General features: G+C 59.8%; 1 long non-coding RNA gene across 3 annotated transcripts; it reads right to left on the bottom strand.

Annotated features, from left to right (window-relative positions):
- Positions 1 to 2,170: 2,170 nt before the first annotated feature.
- LOC149119841 (uncharacterized) lies at positions 2,171 to 5,454 on the bottom strand. Of its 3 annotated transcripts, none has more exons than XR_016227222.1 (4): positions 5,324 to 5,454; positions 4,868 to 4,918; positions 2,697 to 2,772; positions 2,171 to 2,307 (listed from the first exon to the last, which is right to left on the bottom strand). It is a non-coding gene; the product is annotated as an uncharacterized LOC149119841 (long non-coding RNA). The 3 variants fall into 3 exon arrangements; XR_016227221.1 differs by having other exon boundaries at positions 2,649 to 2,772; XR_016227220.1 differs by lacking the exon at positions 2,171 to 2,307 and having other exon boundaries at positions 2,743 to 2,881.
- Positions 5,455 to 12,653: the final 7,199 nt, after the last annotated feature.

The raw sequence follows: 12,653 nt of genomic DNA on the forward strand, positions 1-12,653 counted from the left end.
GGAGACAGGGGTGTGGCCGGGAGCCCCAGGGCCCCCAGCCTGCTCACCATGCTGACTCAGCAGTCAGCGTTCAGGGCCTGTTCTCTGCTGACAAAGCAGGTTCCTGGCTGTTGGCTGTTGGCTCTCAGCTGTCTCTCCTAGGGGTCGCTGCAGAGGGCAGACCTGGGCACCTGATCCAGGAGGAAATGCGGGACAGCCTGGCCTGAACGGCCGCCCCTTTGAGGTTCCTTAGGCAGAGGCAACTTCCCCTCTGCCTGGGAGACGCCCTGTGGTTGGGAGGTCGGGGAGGAAGCGCCTGGGGGGCCTTTAGGGGTCCCAAACCACGGCACAGGCAGCTCGGCATCCTGCAGCTCCTCCACCTGCCCTCCCCCACCTGCCGCTTGGAGCAGAGGCCGCGTTGGGGTCCTGAGCCCCTTGGGATTGGGTGAGTGACCGCTTTCATTTCCACAGGGGAAGCGTCAGTAGCTCAGAGTGGCTGAGTAGGCCCTGAGAGTCGGCTCTGGGGTGTAGGTGGTCCCTTGGTCATTTGGGTCAGGTTCCTGGGACCTTGGAGGGGGCATCACTGCACACTGGAACCTGGGGGCTGGGAGTAGAGGCTGAAGCACAACAGACCAGGGTTCTGAAGCACAACAGACCAGGGTTCAAGTCCCATCTTTGGCCTGTGGCAAGATTTCCATCCGTGAAATGGGCGCATGGATTTTACACGAGGTAAAGTCACAGCTCACAGAGCTGGCACATTGAAGATGCCTGGTAACACACCAGCACGACTCTGGTCATCCAGCTGGCTCAGGGGCCACTGCGCCAGGGCCAGACGCTGGTCCTAGCTGACCCTCAGCGGGGACTGGGTGGGGGCGGCGGCCGGGAGGGAGTCACAGAATAAAATTCTGATCAGGTTGGGTGGCAGAAGATGGGGGGAGGGGAAGGACACTGGGCGCTGCCCCTCAACTTGTCCCACAGGAAGAGGGCACAGAGACAGGGCCGAAGATTTCGCCCAGCCACCAGAGGACGGGGGGCGGGGGGGAGAGGGCCTGTCCACTCTGGGCAGAGGGAGGTGGGTGGGGGGTGTGGGCAGTAGCAACAGCGGCTCACCTGCAGGGGAGGGCGTGGGGACCTCCGTCAGAGAGGGGCCCACGCTCACACCTCGGGCCCTGAGAGCCTGTCCACCCCCACCCCCCAGGTCCACTGCTTTGGAGGAGAGGATGTGTTACATACTCAGAGGCAGCAACGCGGGCAGACGTCTCTTCTGTGACAACTCAGGAGGCGAGAGGCAGCCCTGTCTGCTGGGGAGGCCGAGGGGCTGGGCGCAGAAGGAACTAGAACAGTGGTTCTCAAACTGGGCCGCACAGCCAGAGCCCAGTGCAACCAGGCTGGCGCTGGGCAGGGCGGCATCGGGAGGTGAGGCTCCCCCGGCTGAGCCCAGCGCACAGCCGAGTACAGGCACTGCCGTGTCTGCCTGGCCTGGGGAGCTCCAATCCCGGCAGATGCCGTCGGAATCCCTGGGGCTGGGGCGAGGGGCAGTGTGGTGAAAACGTACACCAGGGAGGAGGCTCGCAAGCCACAGATCCACTCAACCTGGTGGTGCGATTCCCCGGACACTTGCGCCTTTTCTTGGCGTGCTCTGGTCATGTGACCTCGGGCTGCTGTGTGCTTGGCAGTGGAGCTGGAAGCCGTGGCTCATTAACTCCCGTGTCCTAGAGCTCGGAGTGGCACGTCAGCCTTGAGGCTACACAGCGGCGTGCCCAGGAGTGGCTCACAGGGTGCACCTGCGTGACTGCACTCCGAGCAGAGGGGCACCTCCCCCGGCCCTGTTGCTCGGAGGATGCAGGTGGACACGCATGGTTCCTCAGGGAACCAGCCCCGGGCACTCTCTTTGGGGACAACCTTGGGAAAGGAGGTGTAGGAAGTTGGTGTTAATGTTGGCTTGACCTTGGGGAAGTCATCTCTCTTCTCTGCTTTTATTTATTTTTTTAAAGATGAATTGTCCTTTGTCCATCCTGCAGGCAGAGCTGATCAGTGCACAGGCTGGATGCTCCCACGTGTAAAATCCATGTGTACACTGGGTAATAATTACAACCGGGGGCTGGCACCATGGTGCAGTAGGTTAATCCTCTGCCTGTGGCGCCGGCATCCCATGTGGGTGCCAGTTCTAGTCCCGGCTGCTCCTCTTCCAATCCAGCTCTCTGCTGTGACCCAGGAAGGCAGTGGAGGATGACCCAAGTGCTTGGGCCCCTGTACCCACATGGGAGACTGGGAAGAAGCACCTGGCTCCTGGCTTCGGATCGGCGCAGTTCCAGCCGTTGCAGCCATCTGGGGAGTGAACCAGCTGATAGAAGACCTTTCTCTCTATCTCTCCCTCTCCCTGTCTATAACTCTACCTCTCAAAAAAATAAATAAAATCTCTAAAAAAAGTATTAAAAAATAATTATCACAACCATCACAGTTTTCATTCTGTGTGTGTGTGTGTGTGTGTGTGAGAACACCTGGCCTTGGAGAGTTTCAAGTGTACAACACATTATCAGTAATGACAGTCACCACACTGTTAGGACCCTGCTGCTTGTTAGAGTGCAAGGTTTGCCCCAGTGTCTCTCCTCCCTCCCCGGCCCCAGCCCTGGTCATGGCCATCCTGCTCTCTGCTTCTGTGAGCTCACCTCCTTTCCAGTCCACGTATCGGTGAGATCATGCAGTATCTGTCTTACCGTGTCTGGCTTATTTCACTTAGCATAGCGTCCAGATTCGTCCACGGGTTACAAATGGCAGCTTCTAGGGCAGGTGCTATGGTGGGGTGTAGCAGGTTAGGCTGTTTTCTGCAGTGCCGGCATCTCCTATGGGTACCAGTTCAAGTCCCGGCTGCTACACTTTGAGCCAGCTCCTTGCTAGTGGCCTGGGAAGGTAGTGGAAGATGGACCAAGTGCTTGGGCCCCTGCACCCACATGGGAGACCCTGATGGAGTTCCTCACTCCTTACTTCAGCCTGGCTCAGCCCTGACCACTGCAACCATCTGGGGAGTGAACCAACAGATGGAAGGTCTCTCTCTGTAATTATGACTTTCAAATAAGTAAATATTGTAGAACAAGATATTAATAAAAAAACAAGTGGCAGAATCTTCTCTGTTCCATTCTATCCGTATGCGTGTGCAGGCACACAGGCACACAGGCACACACACACACTCACACACACGTGTCTCAGATGTCCTGACCCCACTGACCTGTTGGTGGCAGGTGCCTCGGCTGCTTCCTGACCCTGGCCACCGTGAGAAGTGAGCGAGCGCTCTCCACCATACTGACTCCTCCCCTCTGCAGGGGCGCTGCTGCATCACCCCACGGTCTCTAGTTAATGTTGCAAGGACCCGCCCTACTGTTTTCCATAAGGGCTGTACCGGCCAGCCTGAAAGAGCGTTCCAGGCGATCCCAATCCCATGGAAACTGCCCCCCCTTCCCCTCTCCTGCCACAGTCCCTGGTGAGAAGCAGGACTTTACCCCGGCTTGACTTCCTCTTCCCACTCTATTCCCAGAATGCATTTCAGCTCCAGAACAAGTGGGTGGGCACCCGTTGGGGTTCGGAGCAAGCCCTGGACTGCACTCTCTTAGATGGCAGGAGTCCTGACACCGTGGCGTGCACGCAGATCCCCTGGGGTGTCTGGGACCCCCATCGTTAGATGCCCCTCTCTAGGGGAGGGGAGGCAGGGGTGAGCAGGATGGAGGCTCTCTGCTCCCCTACGGGCCCCAACTGCTGAGAAAGGGGTCTAAAGCCAAAAGCCTGGAGGCACCTGCCCCAGCCCCTCCCCTGCTGATCTCTGCTCCGGAGTCCCGCCCTCCCGATCAGGCCAGCCTTCAGCAAACAGCAGGGTGCTGGAAGGGGAGCGGAAGCCAAGGGGAAACCTCCAGACTCAAGCTAAAGCTCACCTGGGGCTGCCCAGCCCCTTCCTAGCCTGGCCTCAACACCCCAGGGGCAGCGCAGCCGCTGCAGGAGGGGAGGGCGCACCTCCACGGTTGCTTAGCAGACCCGTGCTCCATCCACACCGCCGCCACTGCTGCTGACTGCAAGGAAGGGGTGCACGTGCCTCGTGGGTGTGCGTGCCTCGTGGGTGCGCCTCCGCCAGCCACTATTCTTAGGCTCAAGAACACACCTCCGCCTCTGAGACGTCTCTCAGCTTCAGCAGGCTTGTTATAAATACCGCAGAAACATGAGCGTGCGGGCCTGCTGCGTAAGTGCAGCATGCTCGGATGCCAGATGTTCCAAGGGCCTGGAGGTGGGACAGCCCTGCCCCCGGGGAGCCCCGCAAGCAGTGTTGGAATGCCAGTGATGGCCGCTTGCCTCCGCGGGACTCGCTGGCTGCCCCTGACCAAGGCCCCTTTAGCAACGCTCGCCGCGGTGGACCGGACGCTGTGGGCCCAGCCATGCACTGATTAGGTGCTGAACTGGACGGCCTGGTTCAAACCCTGGCTCTGCCGCTGGCTCGCTGTGTGACCTGGAGGGCATCACATGGCCTTTCTTTGTCTCTGGATCTGCAGGGCAGTGGTGGCTAGAGCACTGGGCTGCGGTGCGAGGGAAACGAGCCCCAGACCGCACGGTGCTTAGAGACACAGGTGTCCCTGCCCGGCCTTGCGTCAGCCGCTCTCCCGGTCCCGGCTGTCGTTGGGAGGCACCGTTCTTCCTGCCTCACCCCAGGCTACAGGGCCGCGTTCGCCAGCCTGCCCGTCTCAGAAGCAGTGTCTGAACCTCTGTCTTCGCTATGAAGCTTGCGGTCAACTACAAAACCCTGCTGCCCCCTGCGGCGTGCTGGGGGGAACGGGACACAGCTGAGACCAGGGGGCCTACGCCACTCTGAACCTGTGGCCGATGGGGAAACCACCCCGCTGAACCCTACCTCCACCGTCCGTTTCTTTTCCCTGGAGATGCCTGGTCTCCGTTTCTTCACCTATAAAATGGGTTTAGGATAGCAGCATCCACTCTGGAGTCGGATGAGGATTAAAGACCATCATTTTCCTAAAGGCAGCTCCCCCACCTTCTGCTCTGACCCCAGCGCCAGGCTCCTGGGCGAGAGGCTCCCGTCGGCCTCCGGCTCACCCTGCATGCCCTCCAGGGCTTCCATCTGGAACACAGACCCCCTGGTGGCCTGGGTCGGCCGCTGGTGTGGGTTAAATGACCCCCGGACGGGCACCGGGGTTGTCCCCATGTCCCTGCCCGAGCAGGAGTCCCAGGAAGGTGACCACTCAGCCTCTTCCTCCTCCCGTCCCTCCCCCAGCTGTGTGCAGGGCCAGCGCTGCTCCTGATCACAGTGGGCTTCCCCGACTCCCAGCTGTGCCCAGTCCCGTCCGCTCACCTTCCCTCCAAAGACCAGCTTTCGGGTCTGCTCTCTGGAAAACCCTTCTTCACAGACCTCAACCAACGCCTGCTTTTTCCTGCCTGGAGGACTGGAGGGAGGGCAGCCGGGAGCTGCGGGGGCGGTAGGGGCCAGCTGTGTGCAATCCCCGAGGCCTGGCAGGTGGGAGGAATTTGGAAGAGAAGGAAGCAGTAAAGACGGGTGCAGGGTTCAGTGGCGAGGCCAAGCAGACCGCGGGGAGGAGCCGGGATCCTGTCCTCAGACCCAGGGCACCAGTACCGCACGCGGAAGGTGCTGCCATCAGCCAGGGTCCAGCCGAGGTCCTTGCCAACGTCAGCTCCTCCTTCCTGGCCAGGGAACCACTGGCAGAGCTCTGCACTGGCCGGCAGCCGCCGGCTCGCCAGGGGCGGCACAGCGCTTCTCCTAGTTGAGATCTTTAACCTGCAGAGGGTTGGCCATCAAGTACAGAAATGCGCACGGCACAGCCGCCTGGCAACAGCCGCTCTCCCTGTCGCTGCTGACGTCTCCCCGGCCCCTGCCCCAGGTTAGGGACCCACCTGTCAGCCACGGAAGCAGGACTTGAACCCGAGGCTGCCCTGCAAAGCTCTGGTCAACTCTAAGGCTCTGGTGCCCCCTGACGCCCGGCAGGGCTGCTGCTGCTGTACACAGAGAGACTTGGAAATGCTCAGGGGAAAATGGAACGGAAAGATAAGTTCATTTTGGTGCGAAAAAAAAAATTGAGATTCACACAGTTTTCTCATCACACACATTTTCCGTGGGCTTTTTGAAGACCTGAGTATTAGAAAATAATCTATTTTGTATCATAAGGGATTGAAACATTCCAGAGAAGTCGGCATCATCTAACAGGAAGGCCTTGAGATTCCAATTTTACATGAACTGAGTTCATGGTCAGAGCTTTTAAAAACTGTAATAAAGAGGCCGGCACTGTGGCATAGCAGGTGGCCACTGCCTGCGACTCCGGCAACTCACATGGGTGCCAGTTCAAGTCCTGGCTGCTCCACTTCTGATCCAACTCCCTGCTAGTGCACCTGGGAAAGCAGTGGAGGAAGAAAGACCCAAGTGCAGGGGCCCCTGCCACCCATGTGGGAGACCTGGATGAAGTTCCAGGCTCCTGGCTTCAGCCTGGCCGAGCCCTGGCCATTGTGGCCATTTGGGGAGTGAACCAGCAGATGGAAGACCTCTCTATCTGTCTCTGCCTCGCTCTATAACTGTGCCTTTCAAATAAATAAAATACTTTTTAAAAAAATAAAAAAATACAGTAAAGCATACATAACATACATATATATGTATCACTCTGTATAGACATCAGAACCATTTTTTTTTGACAGGCAGAGTGGACAGTGAGAGAGAGAGACAGAGAGAAAGGTCTTCCTTTGCCGTTGGTTCACCCTCCAATGGCCGCTGCGGCTGGCGCACTGCGCTGATCCAAAGGCAAGAGCCAGGTGCTTCTCCTGGTCTCCCATGGGGTGCAGGGCCCAAGCACTTGGGCCATCCTCCACTGCACTCCCTGGCCACAGAAGAGAGCTGGCCTGGAAGAGGGGCAACCGGGACAGAATCTGGCACCCGGATCGGGACTAGAACCCGGTGTGCCGGCGCCGTAAGGCAGAGGATTAGCTTATTGAGCCGCGGCGCCGGCAACATCAGAACCATTTTTAAATGTACAGCTCACCCTGTTGTGTTGGCCAGATGTGAACTTAAAAGTTCCCAGAGAATTTTCCTTAGTTTGGAAACAGAATGTTACTATTGAAGGGAACTTAAGATGCGCCTTTTTTTTTTTCTTTTTTTTTGGACAGGCAGAGTGGACAGTGAGAGAGAGAGAGAGAGAGAGAGAGAGAGAGAGAAAGGTCTTTCTTTTGCCGTTGGTTCACCCTCCAATGGCCACCACAGCTGGCGTGCTGCGGCCGGCGCACCGTGCTGATCCGATGGCAGGAGCCAGGTACTTCTCCTGGTCTCCCATGGGGGGCAGGGACCAAGCACTTGGGCCATCCTCCACTGCACTCCCTGGCCACAGCAGAGAGCTGGCCTGGAAGAGGGGCAACCGGGACAGAATCCGGCGTCCCTACTGGGACTAGAACCTGGTGTGCCCGTGCCGCAAGGCGGAGGATTAGCCTATTGAGCCGCGGCGCCGGTTGCCATATTTTTTAAACAATATTTTGTTCTCTTTTTAAATGATTTATTTATTTGAAAGACAACCACAGAGAGAAAGATCTGCCCTCCACTGGTTCGCTCCCCAAATGCCTGCCATGGCTGCGGCTGGGGAGAGGACCGCAGCCGGGAGCCAGGGATGCAGGCAACCCAGACCTCCCACACACGTGGGCCGGCACCACGGCCTCCCAGGGCGGGCACCGGGGCCTGGACTCATGTGGCCCCCCAGGGCAGGTACCAGCAGGGAGCTGCAGACGGGAGTTGGGGCCTGGACTCGAAGCCGGGCCGTCTGCTGTGGGACCTGAGCATTCTGGCTGCCAGGCTACTGCCCAGCTCAAGATGTGCCACACTTACAAGTCCAACTTCTTCTTTAAATCAAAAATAAAGACCCAATGGCCATATTTACAAGTAGCAGAGCCAGCCTAGACATCTCCCATGTGCACACTCATACCCCTACCCCCAGGACATGGTTAAGGGGTTAATAAGCTTTGGGGAATGCAGGAGGCAGGTTCCATGGGTCTTATGGCTCTAACACCCCTCCCCCCAGGGAGCAAGGGTGCCTTCCTCAGCCAATGGGGCGCCCAGAGTCTGTCTTGGCAGCTTTCTTTGCCCTCTCTGGATGAAGAAGTCCAACTTCTTAGAGGTATAAGAACTGATAATGAAATACTTGGGAAGGACTTTAAAAGTACTTAAGAAGAAATCAAATATATGAAATCCATTAGTGCACTTGAGAAGCATTTAAGGGAATTTAATTAAGTGGGTAAAAAAAAAAAACCCTTAAAAATGATTGTAAAATTGTCAATTTACATGCAAAACAGTGGCACTCGTACACTGGACACGCAATCTGCACAGAACCGGTGTTTCCAATCAGCAGCCAGCCTGAGCCACCGGGGTCAGGTCTGTGCCAAAGACGGAAGCCGCGGAGGGTGTGCAGGGTGCGCTGGAGGTAGAGGCGACCTCTACAGGTCATGGAGAAAACGCATGCACGCTGTGCTAAAATCAGCTTATCTTTCCATTCGGGATCCCAGGAACCTCCCCCGCTTGAGTGTGCACCCAGGGGTCGGTGGAGGGGCGGGTAGCTGGCCTTGGGACGCCAGCGCCCCCTGCTGGACTGCCTGGGTTTGAGCCCTGGCTCCTCTGGCGGCTGCAGGAAGCAGCTGGGCTCCTGGCTCCTCCTCTCCATCCAGCTGGGGACCTGAGGCTGCCAACAGGCGGGGAACAGCCAGGCCGGCTGGTGCGCCGCTGCTGCCTCCCCGCGTGGGGGGCCGGTCCAAGCGGGAGATGACGCATCCCTGGGTGTCGAGTGAGCCTCCTGGCCACAAGGGGCATAGGAGTGCCCTGTGATGGGCCTCATCTACAGGGCCGGCTCCTGGGAGCTGGTGCACCGCGGAGAATGCAGACAAGACAACCCGACCACATACTGCCCCTGGGCCCCACCTGAGGCCTGCTTCCATGCGCATTTAACCTACCAAGTATTTCCCGAGTGCCTACTAGTCCGTCAGCACCGACCTCGGCACGCGGGGACAACCGAGGGAGAGGAGGTGGGAGCAGAACTGGCCCATGGGTGAGTGCCTTGCCGGTGGGTTTGCAGGTGAGGGTGTAAAGCAACCAGCCACGCCCACGCAGTCTGTGGATGCTGCGCCCCAACAGTGGAGCAGCTGTCTGGCTTCCGAGGCCTGAAATGCCCGCTGCCTGCCCCTTCGCACGAAGCGCCTGTCAACCTCTGCCTCACTGAGATAAACACTGTCATTTAGAAGGCAGACGGTAGGGTGTCTGTCCTCCGGCTGGGAGGAAGGTGCGCGCACACACACACACACACACACACACACCCGAGAGCCACGGCCACACCCCGCACCCGGGACCCGCGCCCCCTGTGCCTGGAGCAGTCTCGGGTCACGGCGTGAAATAGCTATTTTCCCTTTGCTTTCTAAAATCACTTCCTCTACCCGGCGATGGCTTCTTCTCAATTTAGTTTGGCCAATGGCAGCTCCTACACAGGTAACAGCGACCCAGCCCCTGTGCCTGCTGTTAAGGAGTGTAGAGTATTTGTGGGGCATGCAGGCAAAAAATTAGAATGCAGAGCAGCAGAGGGCTATCACAGGGCAGAGGGCTATCACAGGGCAGAGCCCAGGATGGTGAGGAGGTATTAAGGCCTAACCCTGTCAGGGAGAAGGGTGTGGGGCGGTGTGGAGCCGAGCCAGGCGGCTTCCAGGAGGGAGCAGGGCTGCAGCTGTGCGGAGCGCAGGGTGATGATGACAGAGGCAGGGGTGGGAGCAGGCGGGGCAACAGGAGCCTTAAATCATGGCTGCTGCAGAGCCAGGGCAGTGGGTGGAGCCTGGACCGAGGGCGTCACCCCCAGGGCAGTGGGTGGAGCCTGGACCGAGGGTGTCACCCCAGGGCAGGGGGTGGAGCCTGCACTGAGGACGTCACCCCCTGGGCAGGTGGGAAGCCAGCAAGCAAGGGAGCAACTGGAGGAGGCACCTGCATCAGGAAGACCAGGCAGGCGGCAGGGAGGCCTGGGGCAGGGAGGTGCAGGGGGGAGGCGGGGCCCCTGCTGGTCCCTGCGCAGGACAGGGCCTGGGTGAACCATGCAGGTGGGAGGCGGCGTGCGCCCCAGGGAGCAGCTGTCATTCACTCCTTTCAACAGGAGTGAGGAGGGGAACTTAGCAAGCGGCTCGCGCGAGTGCCAACCACGGGGGCAGTGGGGCTGCACCACCTGTCCCTCATAGGACCCCTCCGACTACAGTGAGCAAGCCAGCTGCCCCCAGGGGCAGGGCCTACGCCAGGCAGGGCTGGTCCCGCTGCGGGCATGAAGGCAGGAATGGCTTCCTTTGTCCCTGAGGCCCTCTCTGGAAGCAAGGAGTCCAGGTTTGGTGTCCACACCACATCCCAAGGACGGTATTTCTGAGGACATGGCCCAGCTCTGGCCACTGCAGTGCCTATCGCCCGGCCTGCCCGGGTCTGTGGATTCGTGGCCCCTTCCACAGAGGCAAGGATCCACGACCAGGCACCTCCATGCCACCAAGGGCGGCGACACTTTGACTTCGTGAGAGCAGGTGCTTGGCCGAGCAGACGGAGCCTGAATCACACACAGCAGAGCCTGGGCGCGAGTCTCTTCTCCCTACTCTGACTCCTTGCTGACAAGCGCCCCTGGAGGCAGCAGTGAGGACCCACGTCCTTGGGCCCCTGCCACCCACGTGGATGCCTGCATGGGGTTCTGGGCTCCCAGCTTCAGCCTGGCCCAGTCCCGGCTGCCGCAGGCATCCGGAGAGTGAACCAGTGGACGGGGCGCTCTGTATCTCTTTGCCTCAAACAAGCAAGGAGCTCACAGACACACAGCCTCTCCAGGCAGAGGTGTGGCTTCTGCAGGGGGCGAGGGGCTGGGGTAGGAAGAGCAGGAGGAGGGTGGGCCCCCAGCCCCCAGCCCCGGTGCCTGCAGAAGCAGCAAGATGGGCTGGGAGCGCTACCCGCTTTCTTCCGAGTCACCCGGCAAAGGGAAATGGAAAATGACTGCGCCCGCCCGCACCACGAGTACAGGTTCCCTGGAGGGACAGCGCGGCCAGCTGGCAGGGTCCCCGGGCCGGCGTGCGGGGGCTGCCTGCTCAACAGCCTTCTCCTGCGGACGCCGGGAGCGCTCACGGCAGGCGACGCTGTTTGCCGAGGGGGCCGGGGGTGACTCGTGCAGGCTAGCCCTGCCCCGACAGTGACAAGTGACAGCACGGTCTATCAGGGCCAGACTAAGCTACAAAACCTCTGCCTTCCTAGCCCCCCAGTCTCCCTCACCCTAGAACCATCTGTTGCCCTAAGCACATTGTCACCAGGGTGCCTGTGTACACATCCCCTCTGGCTCACATGGGGACGGTCGCCCCACACATCGCAAACCTGCACATCTCAGACCCAGAGGCAGCTCTTCTGCTCGGCCACCCACCCGCAGCTCCAGGTAGAAGGGAAAGCGAATTCAAGTGAGAAGCAAATGGTAGCATTTTGGCAAGTAACGGGACGGAGGCCTAACAGATGCAGGGTGGGGGGAACCTTAGCTGCTGATAAACACCATGCATGCCTGGCAGCAGAGGTGGGCTCTTGAGAACTGGAGAGGAGCAGCAGGTGGTCCTCTGAGGGGCTTTGCTCGGTGGCCTCTCGCCCCTGGAAAGGCACACAGGCAAACCCCGTGGCCGAGGTGACAGTGCGCCCCGGGTCTACCCTTCTAGGAGCCACTAACTCAACCTCAACCCAGCAACACCTGCCCTGCCTTGGTCACGCCCTCGCGCACGCCCACTGGGAGCCATCTTCGTGGGGGAAGGGCCGCCTTATCCTGGCCACTTCCAGGACGAGAAGGAGCCAAAGCAAACGGGACCCGGAGCGAGCACTGTCAACAGCAGCTCGGGTCTGGGCACCCTGCAGGGCCGGGCTGGGGTCTGGGGCCTGCATCTGCAGTGGGAGAAAGGGCGGGGTGGGAAGCCTAGGAGATGGGGGATCAGCGAGGACCTAGCTTGGCTGGCCCCCGCCCGGCCTCACCAAGGCCCTGGGTCCCAGGCACACGAGAGGGGAAGCTGAACGGGAGGCAGCGTCAGGAGGCAGCAGACGCAATGGCTGCGTTCTCTGCGGATGAGAGGGCTGCCAACCGCCCCGCCCCACGCAGAAATAAACCAGAGCCCCGGCCAGTGTGGGCGCGGCTCCTCTCTCAGCCCCAGCCACTTTTCTTAGCCGGTGTGGCAAATGGAATTAAGGTCGTAGAGGTAATTCATCGAAAGGAGAAGGAAGCCACAAGCCGCAGAGGGGCCCTGACCCGGAGCTCCGCCGCTCACAGCTCCAGGCTTCAAAGCTTCCTGGGCGTGGAGGCCAAGGTCCAGGAACTGGGCGCTTGCTCTGCGGGCTCCCACTCCACCTTCACAGACGGCGCCCGCCCTGCTAACGCAGACTGGTCAGCAGTGGCTCCCCCGGCTTCCACACCTGCGGCACAAGCGCCTTTCGGACACAAGCTCCAACTCGGTGCTTTGTTGTCAGGCAGCTACAGGACTTGCTTTGGGCATGTGGACTTGGCATTGAGTGCTGTTGGGATCGGGGCTGTGGTGCAGCAGGTTGAGCCACCGCCTTGTGACCCTGGCATCCCATACAGATTCAAGTCCCAGTTGCTTCACTTCCCATCCAGCTCCCTGCTAACGCA

The sequence above is a fragment of the Oryctolagus cuniculus genome, chromosome 21 (assembly GCF_051225735.1).
Source record: "Oryctolagus cuniculus isolate XC-2025 breed Fujian yellow rabbit chromosome 21, ASM5122573v1, whole genome shotgun sequence".
Classification (NCBI taxonomy): Eukaryota; Metazoa; Chordata; class Mammalia; order Lagomorpha; family Leporidae; genus Oryctolagus; species Oryctolagus cuniculus.